The 14,312-nt window shown below is 47.5% G+C and overlaps 1 pseudogene; it reads left to right on the top strand.

Annotated features, from left to right (window-relative positions):
- The first annotated feature begins 611 nt into the window (after positions 1-611).
- On the top strand, positions 612-7,278 carry LOC123396232 (annotated as a pseudogene).
- Positions 7,279-14,312: the final 7,034 nt, after the last annotated feature.

The raw sequence follows: 14,312 nt of genomic DNA, 5'->3' as shown, positions 1-14,312 counted from the left end.
AGCCTCATCCTTTGTTTTGTTGGAGTGTGGTAATTCGAGCTGCTTCGATGCCAAATGGTGATTTCATATGTTTCGAAGAGGTCTTCTCATATTTTAATGGGAATGCAGATTCTTTGCTCAATCAAATTTGTGTTTTCAATTCTTGTTAACCGGAGTCGTGATGCCAATTCTTTTTCAACCGGTGTGCTTCTCTTCAACTTATTCAATCTTTACCTACTAATAAAGCACGGATAACTTCTGTCCCTACATCATCAAAATTGCCCCTGAAGTTGGTCAAAATTACCCACCAATGCCACCCGTAAGTCAAAAAACGATTCAGTTTTTTCTTTCACCGGCCCGCACGTATTATCTGAACCTATGCCGCCATATTATGTCCATAGTGAAGGACTAGCAGGATGGAGAGAGCCTTGCTCTTCTTAGCTGAAGACCCAGGTTCGATTCCCTCTCCACTCTGTTTTTGCTTTTTATTTTTTAGTTTTCCTGCCCCTTCCCCCAACTCCTACTCCCCTCGCCGGGGATAGCGTAGCAGCTTCCCTGAACTTGGATCCGATCTGGCTGAGGACGCCGGCCCGTCGACGGCGGCTCCGGCACCGGCGAGCGTCACGACGCATATGTGGGCGGGCTCCCCGTACTCCTTCTCCGTCCTCAAGCGCCTCCTCCAGAAGCACTTCTCCGCCCCTCGCCGGCTCCTCCAGGTCCATGCCCTCCTCCTCGCCTCTGGCACGCTCTCCCCCTCCCACGCTGCTGCCACCTTCCCCTAGAACTGCCTCATCCATGCCCACCTGCGCCTCCCCGCTTCCACAATCACCCCGCTATGCGCCACACTCCGCCTTTTCTCGGCCATGCTCGCAGCCGGGGCGCACCCCAACGGCCACACGTTCCCTTCCATCCTCAGGTTCGCCTCCGCCTCCGGACCAGCCACCAGGGCCCTCCACGCACAGTGTCTCCGCTGCGGGCTTACAGCTGATCGCTTCATTGTATGCTCGCTTGTCAGCTCCTATGGCCGAGCTGGCCGTCTCGGGTGTGACGCATCTAAGGTGTTTGACGAAATGGCCAGCCCGGATCTGATCTCCTCTAATGCCATGCTTGATGTGCTATGCCTCGCCGGAGACGTGGTTGCGGCTAGAGAATTCTTTGAGCGGATGGTGGTGAGGGATGTGGTGTCTTGGACAATGCTCATCTTTGGTTATCCAGGAATGGGTGCCACTAGGATGTTGTTGAGGCCCTCAGGAGATTTTTGCTGGACAACATCGGGCGGCTCGGGGAGGCCACATTGGTCAGCGTGCTCTCGGCTTGTGCAAACTTGGACGGTGCCGGGGGGCTTGCGGTTGGGACGGCTGTTCATGCATATGTTTTTCGGCATGAGGCTGACTCTACAGCGTTCTTGGGAACGGCATTGATCGACATGTATGGGAAGTATGGGAAGCATGATTGTTGCAGGAGAGCCTTTCAGATTGTATGTGAGAAGGAGGCATGTACGTGGAATGCATTGTTGTCTGCACTGGCTAATCATGGGAAAGAGACTGAAGCACTGGTTAAGTTTAACTTGATGATAGTTGGAGGGTTCTTGCCGAATCAGATCACATTTCTTGCTCGTGTTTCACACCTCTGCCATTCCTTGACTAGAGTCTGTTTGTTGCAAATATTGCTCTTCTGGGAATACTGTTTGTTTCTCGTGACTTGTACCTTTGGGAAAATATTAAACCACATCATGTTCAAGCTTATAACGTTTATTTGACATAAATGAAGAATCATATTTTTATTCACTGAATCGGACGGGGTACTTTTGATTCGCAAGCTTGCAAAAAGGCAGTAATAGAAAACATATACATTATTATACACATTTATTACAATGAATGCTGCATAATGGCACTACAAGAAGGTTGGGTACTTTTTTATTGTCCGGTGCAACGCACGGGCATTTGTACTAGTCCTTCCAATATTTGCAAGATCAATATCTCATTTCTTCCGGAGTTTGCCTCATCCGTCCCTAGTGGTCTTTGTTTTCCCCGCCCTCCCACCCTTTTCTCCTCTGATTCTATCTTCATCCACGTGTCTTTCTCTTTAGTGATGCTTCCGCTATCTTTTCTTTTCTCTCTTATCCGGTGATTCATTGTGAAGATTCTTAGGAGTTTCGAGTTCATCATTCTTCATTCTTGTTTTATTTTCTGGTGGATTCAGTTCAAGCTTTCCGTGTTCATCATATCCTTTTCCCCCTTTAAATTATTTCTCATGTTCGAAATTCATATTCAAATCTCTCTTGTTTTTTCATCTCTCTCTTTTCCTACCGGAGTGCTGAAGATATCTCACTAGTTCTTGTTCTGAATACTTTCAATTATTTCGAGGTACCCAACCTCATCAAGTTTTTTTTTACCGGTGCAATATCTCTTGCTTAGAAATCTTTTTAATGGTGGTTTCTTTGAGTGGGCCCATAACCCACAGGCTTTTCCCGGGATCTTATCTGGCTCTTGTAATCTTTCTGGAGTTCTCTAATTGTTTTCAACTATGACGTAAGTATGAATTTCATCAGCCGTATTCCTTCTTCAAGATCAATTTGAATTAATTCACATATTTGGCTCAACCTTTCATTCTTCTTATTCCAGAGGGCCTTAGTTATTTTGGTGGTGTCCCTTCTCTTCATTCTCAGCTTGTGTCTCTTTCAGTTGGTTTCGACCATAAGAAATTCTTGCCTTATCTATCTGGTGGATTTCAGTGTTATGTTCATTTCTCAATCCTTCCGAAGGCCGTCATTTCGAAGATTTCTTCGTTCTCAGCTTTCAACTTTCGTTCTCAATTCTTCTCAATTGTTGTCTTTTCGTTCGTCTCTCAATTATTCCGGTGCCTCATTCAGTTTTCTATTAGGCGGCTCAAGATCTCTTCATTCTCAAGGTGTTCTTCAAGATTCTCATGGTAGTAGTTTTCAATTTTCTTCTTCGTTCTTTCTTTCCGAGATCTAGTTTCTATTCTCTTGTTCATGAGTTATGGTGATGTTGCTCTCTTCAATCTATCATCTTGCTCTGTCAAGATCATGTTCTCTCATTGCTTATCAGTTTAGTTGGATTGTTGTTAATCTTTTCAAGATCTTTCCATTGTATCGAATTTTGTCCCCTTTTCCTATCGCAGTGCTGCCAAAATTTTGTTTGAATTATTGATTGTTCCTCATATCATTCTTCATCTCTTTGCAACCTTCAAGGATCGTTGGTTTCACTCCTTTGTCAAAAAGCAACTAAGTTTACCTATTGCTCTTGCTCTTCCTCTTCCCCTTTCATACTTGGATCTCGGATTGAGATCCTCTTGTAGTGTAGGAGAGTTGTGACAGCCCGAGACCGAAGCTCAAGAAGATTCCCCTTTTATTTTGTTGTCGTCGTGTTGTAAGTTTGTCTGTCGCATTCATCATCGCATCATTTGCATCATCCGCATTGCATCGGCACTCCGTTGCCGCCAGTTTTCAAAACCTGCATCCATTATTAGTTGTCGGTCCTCTTCGTTCTCGTCGTTGTCCGTTTTGAGCCCGACCACACTCGCGCGCCCCCGCGACATTGTGATAACCTTGTTTTTAAAACGGTGTATAAACTTTTGTCTGATTGGGTTGAAACTTGGTGTGTGGTCTTATTTAGATATAGATAGGCCGCCTGCCAATTTATGTCGCAATCCGAGTCCGTCTGGTACCCGAACGGTTGACCGTAGCGGCACCGTCTTCGGTTATTCGTCAAACGTTTTTCGACGTTTGTAAATCGCGTTGCTGGGTGTCCGTTTTCCCTCTCGTCTCCGACTAGCCACTCTACACAGCCCCAGCTAGCCATTCCCGCGGCGGTGGCCGTCCGATCGCGATCCCGTGGTCGAAAAAGGAGTCGGATTTGGATAACCCTAGCCCGTGTCTATAAATAGACAACCTCCGTGCCTAATTTGGACAGCCAACCCTGCCCACCTCGGGATCTGTGCCACCCCCTAACCCTAGCCGCCACCATAGTCTCCTCCTCTCTCCTCCCTCAGCCGCCAGGCCCATCCGGGCCCAGATTCGGCCCTCCCCGGGCCCGGATCGCGCCGCCGCCACCTGGATGCCGACCCTTCCCCCGATCTCCTCCCGAGGCCGTGTTGCCATCCCCAGCGCCAAGTACCGGCCTCATCAGTGCCTCGATGGACCTGCAAGGCTCAGCCCCCTTCGCCATTGACCAGGCCTTGGGCCTCTAGGTGAGCAAATAGCATGTTCCTCCCTTGTGCGTTTTCGTTATTAACCTGCGTCGAGTGCACTTTTTAAGCCCGAATATGGTTTCGGCCCGTTAGTGTATTTTTTTCCTGGTTTGCGAATTTATTCAATTTTAGAAAGACTATTGATTTCAAATGCCAGTAGATTTCAAATCGTGTGTCGGATTGCGACAAGTTATATATGTAACTTGTGTAGAATTTCACGTTGAATATTATTTTGCAACTTGCATGCATGTTTGGAGTAGTTTGACTTGTCGTTTGCGTAGAATTGCATGCTATCCCAATAGGTTAATTATTTCGTAACTATTTTCATGCGCGTTCGGATTGTTCAACCCCCGTAGATAAAATGTTCATGTTGTTCGGGACCCTTTGCCATGTATTTCAGAGTAGTTGTTTCCTTTTTTGCATGTAGGTTCCGTCGCTTGTTTGCTATGTCGTGTTTAGGACATATTCTCGCATATACATGTGGCGTTAGTTTTATTTTGCTACCCCATATATTATATATGTTTTCGAGGTAAAAAATCCATAGAATTTTACTGTGCATTTAATTTTATCTTTTGAGCAAATTAGTGTGCATGATATTTTGCCATGTTGCCCTCTTGTCTATTTTTTGGGATTTATTCCGTGTGTGATATGCATGAGTAGTGAACTAGAGATATGCTCTTGGATATGTATGCTAGCCCCTAGTAATTTTGGTTGCAATAGAAATCCATGTTTAGGTGTTGTTTGCTTGTTGCCAACATGCTAGGAAATAGTGTTGTTTCGGAGATGCTGAAATATTTCCAAGTCTGAAATCTGTTCTATTTTGTTGTTGTCTTGCCATGAGTTTTCCTAGTGATCTACATCTCATTTGGGGTTCATGCAATGGAGTTAATTGTATTCCTTAAGATTCTCTAGCATGCTGTAAATTTTCATACCATTCGGTGCCATGTAGCATATAGTTTTGCTGCTGTCAATATGCCTTCAGACCGAAAATTGCACTATCAACAGTGTCATTTTCACTATGTGTGAAACTGTGTGTGAGATGCCATTTTGTGAGTTCTTTTCCTAGTGATCCATGCTTCCATGCAAGTTGTATTTAGTAGGGTGTTGTTGTGCATCTTGACTACTACTGCCTCATGCCTTGTTTGAGCATTTTGGATTTATGTAGCTTGTTGTTTTGGGGTGTAGAAAATGTCATGTTGCTGTTTTTGGCAGATTATAACTATTTATTGTGTACCTTGTTTTTGTTGAACCATTGCTCCGTTTTGATTGTGTCCTATATGAAACTTGTATAGAATCTTGTGTAGCTTCATATTATCTTGCTGTTTGTATGTTTTGGAATGTTCGTGGTTGTCTTGCATACATATTGCATTCATGTCATCATATCTTGCAGTGTTCGTATCTTTTGAACCGTAGCTCCGTTGGAGATGTTCCATATCTGTAAATTGATTGCAACAATGCATAGAATCACGTGAACCACTTTATTTTGATGTTTAACAAATATTAAACCGTGTTACTTGAGATCTAGGCAGAATTGTAAATTAATCTATGTGGTCAGTTCGGAGATGCTATATGTCGTTTGTGACCTCATTTAAAATGCCTAGATAGGTAGATTCATTACGCTTCACCTCTTTCCATGTTTAACCACATTTAATATTGATGTGTGCCTAATCGGGATAGAACTAAATAATTAACGATGGAGTTTCGTCGATATTCAACTCGATGCATATTGAACTTCACTTAATGTTTAGGTTTGATTGTGTGAATTGCCATGTCATTGTGACAGCCCGATGCCGACGTTCTAGAAGCTTCCCCTGTATTTCCGTTTTCGTCGTGTGGCTTATTTTATTTGTTGCATCATCATCGCATCATGCGCATCATCTGCACTGCATCGGCATCTTCGTTGCCGCCAATTTTCAAACTTGCATTCGTTAGTAGTTGCCGGTTCTCGTCGTTGTTCGTTCCGAGCCTGACCGCACACGCACGCGCCCGCGGCACCGTTGGAACCCTGTTTTAAAGTGCGGTTAAAACTTTCTCTGATCGGGTTGGGATTCGACGTGCGATCGTGATTAGTTATAGCTAGGTTGCCTGTCGAATTTCGTCGCGATCGGAGACCGTCTGGTACCCGAACGGTCGCCCGTAGCGGCACCGTCTTCGGTTATTCGTCGGACGTCTGCCGGTATTTTTAAAAATGTGCTGCACCGCCCGTTCTCCCTCTCGTCTCCGGATATCTACACAACACGGCCGCGTACCCATACCCGCGTTCGGAATCGTCCGAATCCGACCCCGCGGTTGGATCCGGAACGAAATTCCGGTTAACCGAGCCCCCCATTTGTCTATAAAACCCCCTCCTCCTTAATTTTTAGACAGCCTTCCTCAAAATCCTCCTCAATTTCCGCACCCCACCAAACCCTAGCCGCCGCCCCACCTCTCTCTCCCCTGCCAGCGCCGCCGGGCCCGTGAGGCCCGCAGCAGGCCCGCACCGGGCCCATCCGGCCGCCGCCCCCCGTAGCGCTCCGTGCCGCCCGTGCCCGAGGCAGCAGCTCGAGCCGCCGGAGTCGCCCCTCGCCTCTCCCTCGACGGGTCCCCACAGGCCGGAACCCCACCGGAGTTTCGCCGGCCGGTGCGCCCCCTCACCGCTGCCGCCATGCGCCGTTGCCTTGCGCCTCGCCGCGCCGCCCCATTCCGCCCTGCCGCCTCCCGCCGGCCAGCCTCGCACCCCCCGCCTCGCCTTCTGCCGCATCGCCGTCAACGGGCGCCATCGCGAGGCCGCGCCGTCCCTCGTTCCGATCGGATCTGGGAGGAGGAGACGCCTCGCCTGCGATGTGGGCCGCGTGGCCATCGCCAGCAGTCGGTCCAGAGCGCCCCGAGGCCCAGCTGGCTTCTCCGCTCTCCAGGTCGAGGCCCAGCTCCCGCCGCCTCCAAGCCGGCCCGAGCCGACCAGGCCGGCCTCCTCTCCAACCGGCCAGGCCCAAGTGGCCAAGGTAGCTATCCCTCGCCCCCTGCGCACCTTACCTGTGTGAACCCCGTTTGGCCCATTTGTGATTTTAGCTTGATTTGGAATTAATATAATTCCAGATAAGAGGTTAGATTTTAAACGCCCGTATCTTTAGTTCCGTTAGTCGGATCGCAGCGTGTTATATATCGTTTTGGGGTAGCTTCGCGAGTAGAACACGATTATCCAACATGCATATTTGTTTAACGCTGTTTAGAGTGCCTAATGCCTCGTTTTACGTGCTGTTTAACTAGGATCCGTTCCGCAGTTAATTCTCGTGTGTGTCCGGACTGCCCGTATGCCATAGATTTAATGTACATGTTTTAGGGACCATATTTCTATGTATTTTAGAGCGGTCACTCGTATTGTTCCGTGTAGGGTTTATCCGGTAGTTTATTTTCCCGTTTAGAGGTTTTATCTCGCTTTAATGTGTGGCTTTATTTTGAGTTGCAAACCCCACTTACTTTATATGTTTTCGGGGTAGAAAAATCCCGTGGATTTTTCTGTGCAATTAGTTTTGGCTTTCGAGTAAGTTAGTTCGCGAGATATATTGCCGTGAAGCCCTTTTGTTTAATTCGTAGGATTTATTCCGAGCCCCGTTCAAATTAGTTGCCAACTAGAGAGTTGATCTTAGATGTTTTGTATAGCCTCTGGTATTTTGGGTTGCAATAGAAATGCATGTTTAGGTGTTGTTTGACTGCCCTCAAGTTGCTTGAATAGTGCCGTTTTAGAGGAGCTGAAATATTTCTAAGTCTGGAATCTGTTATTATTTTGTTGCTATCTTGTCTTGCTTGTATCTTGAGATCTGCAGCTCTTATGAGGTTGGCCCAATGGAGTTATTTGTACCCCTTATGTTTCTTTAGCATGCTGTTGAGTTTCATGCCATTTGGAGTCCTGTAGATATAGGATTTGCTGCTGTCATTATTGCTTCAGGCTGAAAACTGCACTTTCATGAGGTGTTATTTTCACTAAGTCTGAAATAGCGTGTGAGATGCCTTTTAGTGTCTTCTTTTCCTAGTGCCCCTTGCTGCCATGCTAGTAGTTGTTAGTTGTTTGTAGTTGTGCTTTTTGCCCTCTTCCGTTCCATGCCTTGCTTGAGCTCATCGGAGTTGTGTATCCGTAGTTGTGGGTCGAAGAAAGTGCTATGTGCCTGTTTTTGGCAGATTGTAGCGTTTTCTTGTTTCGCTCGTAGTTTCCGAACCGTAGCTCCGATTTGGTCATGTCCTACATGAAACTTGCTTAGAATCTTGTGTAGTTTCATTTTCTATTGTGGGTTGTTTGTTTTGAAGCGCTCGTAGCCATCGTTGCACACATATCGCATTCATGCCATCATGTCTTGCGGTGCTTGTAACTTTTGATCCGTAGCTCCGTTGGAGATGTTCTTTACGTGTAGATTGCTTGCCTTGACGCGTAGAATCACGTGAACCTATTTGTTTTGATGTTTAAAAACCAATTAAATGCATTAGATCAGATCTGGACAGAATTGTAAATTAACTTGTGAGGTCGTCTCGGAGGTGCTATATGTCATTTCCGACCTCACTTAAAATGCCTAGATAGGTAGTTTAATTCCGCTTCACCTCTTGCATGTTTAACCACATTTAATATTGCCGTGTAGATAACCGGGAGTGAACTAAATAATTAACGTGGAGTTTCGTCAATATGCAACTCGTGCATATTGAACTTCACTTAATGTGTAGTGTTTGATTGTGTGATGTGTCATGCCGTGACTTGCATGTATTCAGTAGCTCATGCATCATTTGTGTTGTGCATCGTGTGGTGAATATCGTGTGTTGATTCTTGTTTCCGGTTTGCTTCGTCTCGATAGAGTTCCGCATCGTGCCGGATTGTGAGGACCCGTTCGACTACGTCGGTTCGTCTGCTTCACGGAGTCATTCTTCTTCCAAGCGGAATCTCAGGCAAGATGATCATTTCCCCAGATACCATTACTATCATTGCCATGCTAGTTTTACCGTTGCTATCGTTTACGTCTCGTTGCCTACCACCTGTTAAATATCAGTCTCTCTACAATGCCATGAAACCATCAAGCTGTTCAACCTAGCAAACCACTGATTGGCTATGTTACTGCTTGCTTAACCCTGTTGATAGTGTTGCTAGTTGCAGGGCAGTTGCTTCCATGCAAAGCATGGGTTCCTTGTTATATCACCATATTTAAATGCTATTTAATTTAATGCACCTATATACCTGGTAAAAGGTGGAAGGCTCGGCCTTTCTAGCCTGGTGTTTTGTTCCACCTTCGCCCCCCTTAGTTTCCGGCTACCGGTGTTATGTTCCATAAATGAGCGCTCCTAACACGATCGGGGTTGTTATGGGGACCCCCTTGATAATTCGTTTTAGATTAAAGCTGGTCTGGCAAGGCCCAACATTGGCACTACATTTGCCTAATCACCTAATAAAATTGCATAGGGACTTTCCGGACCCCGAGGAAAATTCAATCAACCTCCGGGCCAGTGCTCCTCATGAGTGTTGGTCCAAAACAGAGCAGCTTATTAACGCTACCCGGGGCAACTCGGTGTTTGGCGTGATAACCATCGCTCATCCGTCGTGTCCTGAGAACGAGGTACGCGACTCCTATCGGGATCGTCGACACGTCGGGCGGCCTTGTTGGATTAGTTTTACCTTTGACGAGATATCTTGTGCATCGGGATTCCGGTGATGCTTTGGGTAATCTCAGAGTTGAGGTTTTCCACTAGGGAATCCGACGAGATCGCGAGCTTCGTGATTGAGGATTTCTATGCGGCTTGTGGTAATTTGTGATGGACTAGTTGGAGCACCCCTGCAGGGTTAAATCTTTCGGAAAGCCGTGCCCGTGGTTATGTGGCAACGTGGAAACTTTGTTTAACACTGGTTCTAGATAACTTGAAGTTAACTTAATTAAAACATGTCAACTGTGTGCGTAACCGTGACTGTCTCTTTCGTGAGTTCCTTCTCCGATCGAGGACACGGTGGGGTTATGTCTGACGCAGGTAGGTGTTCAGGATCATTCATTTGATCATCATTAGTTCACGTCCGTTATGCGTAGATCATCCCCCTCTTTATTCTTGTACTCGTAAGTTTAGCCACCAAATATATGCTTAGCCGCTGCTGCAACCTCACCACTTAACCATACCTTACCCATTAAGCTTTGCTAGTCTTGATACCTTTGGAAATGAGATTGCTGAGTCCCCCGTGGCTCACAGATTACTACAACACCAGTTGCAGGTACAGGTAAAGGTTACATGACGCGAGCGCGTTGATTGTTCATTTGGAGTTGCTTCTTCTTCTTCTTCTTCATCGATCTAGGATGGGTTCCAGGCCGGCAGTCTGGGATAGCAAGGATGGACGTCGTTCTTCTTTTGTCGTTTGTTTTCGTCCGTAGTAGGACCCTGCTCTTACTCTTGATGATTATGTAATGTACTGATGTGGCTCTGATGTAGCTTGTGGCGAGTGTAAGCCAACTCTTTATATATCTCTTCTTTTCAGTACATGTACTTGTAATGATATCCATTCTTGCAACACGACGAGATGCGCTTCTATCCCTGACGAGGCCCTCGTGCCAAATTGAGGATAGGGTCGCATCTTGGGCGTGACAGTCATACCGTGCGTAAATGAAACCGCTCATGCATCATTGTGTTCTGCATCGCGTGGTGAATATCGTGTGTTGATTCTTATTTCCGATTTGCTTCGTCTCGATAGAGTTCCGCAAGCGTGTCGGAATGTGAGGACCCGTTCGACTACATCGGTTCGTCTGTTTCATGGAGTCGTTCTTCTTCCAAGTGGGATCTCAGGCAAGATGACCATTTCCCTAGATACCAATACTATCATTGCCATGCTTGTTTTATCGTTTCTATCGCTATGTCTCGCTGCCTACCACCTGTTAAATATCAGCCTCTCAACATTGCCATGAAAACCTTCAACCTCTTCACAACCTAGCAAAACACTGATTGACTATGTTATCGCTTGCTTAACCATGTGTTAGCGTTGCTAGTTACAGGTGCAGTTGCTTCCATGTGATAACATGGGTTCCTTGTTATATCACCCTATACTTGCTAATTAATTTAATACACACCTATATACTTGGTAAAAGGTGGAAGGCTCGGCCTTCTAGCCTGGTGCTTTGTTCCACCTTTGCCCCCTTAGTTTCGGCTACCGGTGTTATGTTACATAAAATAGCACTCCTAACATGCTTGGGGTTGTTATGGGGACCCCCTAGATTCTCGTTTTGGCATAAAGCTCGTCTGACAAGGCCCAACATTGGTACTATATTTGCTCAACATAATAATTATGTTAATACTGAAAAACATAGGGAGTTAGCGCTATCCGAGGAGTAATTCAACATAATACAGGGAGGGCCAGTGTTGATGGTGCTGGTCCAAAATAGACCATCGTGCGGGGCCAACCCGGGGCTACTCGGGTGATGTCTATCAGCCCACCGTACGCTTTTCTTATTCGTCGTGTCCTGAGAACGAGATACGCGGCTCCTATCGGGATCGTCGACACGCCGGGCAGCCTTGCTGGACTTGTTTTACCTTTATCGAGCGTCTCGTGCGAGGGATTCCGAGGATGCTTTGAGCTAACTAGAGGTTGTGGTTTTCCAATAGGAACCCAATGAGATCACGGGTTTCCCTGATCGAGGTTATTCTGTCGCAGCGTGTGGTAGTTTGTGATGGACTAGTTGGAGCACTCCTGCAGGGTTAAATCTTTCGGAAAGTCGTGCCCGCAGTTATGTGGCAACGTGGAAACGTTCTTTAACATCCGGTTCTAGATAAATTGAAGTAAGCTTAACTAAACCTTGCCAACTGAGTGCGTAACCATCACTGTCTCTTTCGTCAGCTCCTTCTCTGATCGAGGACATCGTGGGGTTATGTCTGACGTAAGTAGGTGTTCAGGATCATTCATTTGATCATTACTAGTTCACGTCCGCTATGCCTAGATCATCCGCCTCTTTTATTCTTGTACTCGTAAATTAGCCACCTCATATATTGCTTAGTCGCTTGCTGCAGCCTCACCACTTAACCATACCTTGCCCATTAAGCTTTGCTAGTCTTGATAACTTCGGAAATGAGATTGCTGAGTCCCCTGTGGCTCACAGATTACTACAACACCAGTTGCAGGTACATGTAAAGGATATTAAGACGTGAGCGCGATGATTGTTCATTTGGAGTGTCTTCTTCTTTATCGATCTAGGACGGGTTTCAGGCCGACAGCCTGGGATAGCAAGGATGGACGTCGTTCTTTTCTCGTTTGTTTTTGTCCATAGTCGAACTCTCCTCTTCTTCGTGATATTTATGTATTGTACTGATGTGAATCTAATGTAGCTTGTGGTTAGTGTAAGCCAATTCCATATACTCTTCTCTTCAGTACATGTAGTTGTAACGATATCCATTCTTGCAAAATGACGAGATGTGCTTGTATCCCTGTCAAGGCCCTCACGCCAAAATAAGGATAGGGTCACATCTTGAGCGTTACAGCATGAGGGCTTGGTCCGGATCTCCACGTGGGCTGGCACGGTGCGAGGATCTTCTTGTGCAGGCGCGGTGAGGTGGAGTCTGTCCACGTGGATCTCGGGCGCTGCTGCGTTCCTGGCAGCACTGTGGCCATGGGAGGCCGGTGGAGCGGGCAGACGCAGTGCCCAGGGTAGCCGATGGAGAGGGCAGGTGCAGTGGCCAATGTGGCTTTCTGGAGGATGATGTGACCCATATGGGGTGACGCTAAGGGGCGCGTGTACGCTGACGCGAGCTAGAGGCTGGCGTGGTGTGAAGAAGAGCTCGTGCGCCATGGATTTGGTATGCACGAAGGTTGGTCAGGCCTCTAGTTTTGGTGGGTGTGGCTGCCGGTGAAAGCCGCGCTCTGGTTGTGGCCGGGGTAGTCGATGGCGGCGCGTGCGGGCACCGTTCCCTTGTTAGAGGCATCAATGTTGTAGCCCCTTCCTTCCCTTGCCCGACATTCTTCAGGGGAAACCCTAGATCTGCCTCTAGGGCATATTTTATTATTGCCACTAGGGCATATTTCCAACACGGTGCGCGTGCGGGCTCGACCCGGATCTGCACGTGGGCTGGCACAGCGCGAGGATCTGCTCGTGCGAGCGCGGCGAGGTGGAGTCTGCTCGTGCGTGCGGGTGCGTTCCTGGCAGCACTATGGCCATGGGAGGCCGGTGGAGTGGGCACACGAAGTGGCCAGGGCGGCCGGTGGAGAGGGCAGGTGCAGTGGCCAGTGCGACTTTCTGGAGGATGCTGTGACCCAGATGGGGCGGCGCTGAGGGACGTCTGTACGCCGGCGCGAGCTTGAGGCTGGCGTGGTTTGAAGAAGAGCTCGTGCGCCATGGATTTGGTATGCAGGAAGGCTGGTGTGACAGCCCGATGCCGATGTTCCAGAAGATTCCCCTTTTCTTTCTGTTTTCGTCGTGTGTATATTTTTTATTTGTCGCATCATCATCGCATCATGTGCTTCATGAGCATTGCATCGGCATCCCGTTGCTGCCGGTTTTCAAAACTTGCATCCGTTGTTAGTTGCGGTTCTCATCGTTGTCCGTTTTGAGCCCGACCGCACTCGCACGTGCCCGCGGCACCGTCAGAATCTTGTTTTCAAATTGTGTGTTAAACTTTCTCTGATTGGGTTAATATTTGATGTGCGGTGTTATTTTAATATAGGTAGGCCGCCTGTCAAGTTTCGTCGCAATCGGAGTCCGTCTGGTACTTGAACGATCGACCGTAGCGGCACCGTATTCGGTATATCGTCGGACGTTTGTCGGTGTTTAAAAACCCCGATGCCGGGCGGCCCGTGTTCCCTCTCATCTCCGGCTAGCCTACTCTACACAACCCACTGCAGCCCAACTAACCTCCCCATTCGTCCAGAGTCGTCCGATTGCGATCCAAAGCCTCCAAACAGTCCCAACCTCCTCTATTTGGACCCCTGTTATAAATAGGAGATGAACCCCTGCCCGCCATCCTCTGAAGCCTGAACCCCTGCATCCCCGACCTGGCAACAAGATTCAGTTTCGTCAGACTCGCCCCACGGTATGGTTCATATGGCGCAAACCCTGCGATATATCACTCGAGCATGCACAGGTCAACTGGCTTGTGTTAACCGGTTCCATCCCAGAGATCTGGGGTTCAAATCCCAGCTATGCCCA

Source organism: Hordeum vulgare, chromosome 5H (assembly GCF_904849725.1).
Source record: "Hordeum vulgare subsp. vulgare chromosome 5H, MorexV3_pseudomolecules_assembly, whole genome shotgun sequence".
Lineage (NCBI taxonomy): Eukaryota > Viridiplantae > Streptophyta > Magnoliopsida > Poales > Poaceae > Hordeum > Hordeum vulgare.
Note: the sequence above shows the minus strand (reverse complement) of the source record. Positions and strands in the feature narration are given on the sequence as shown.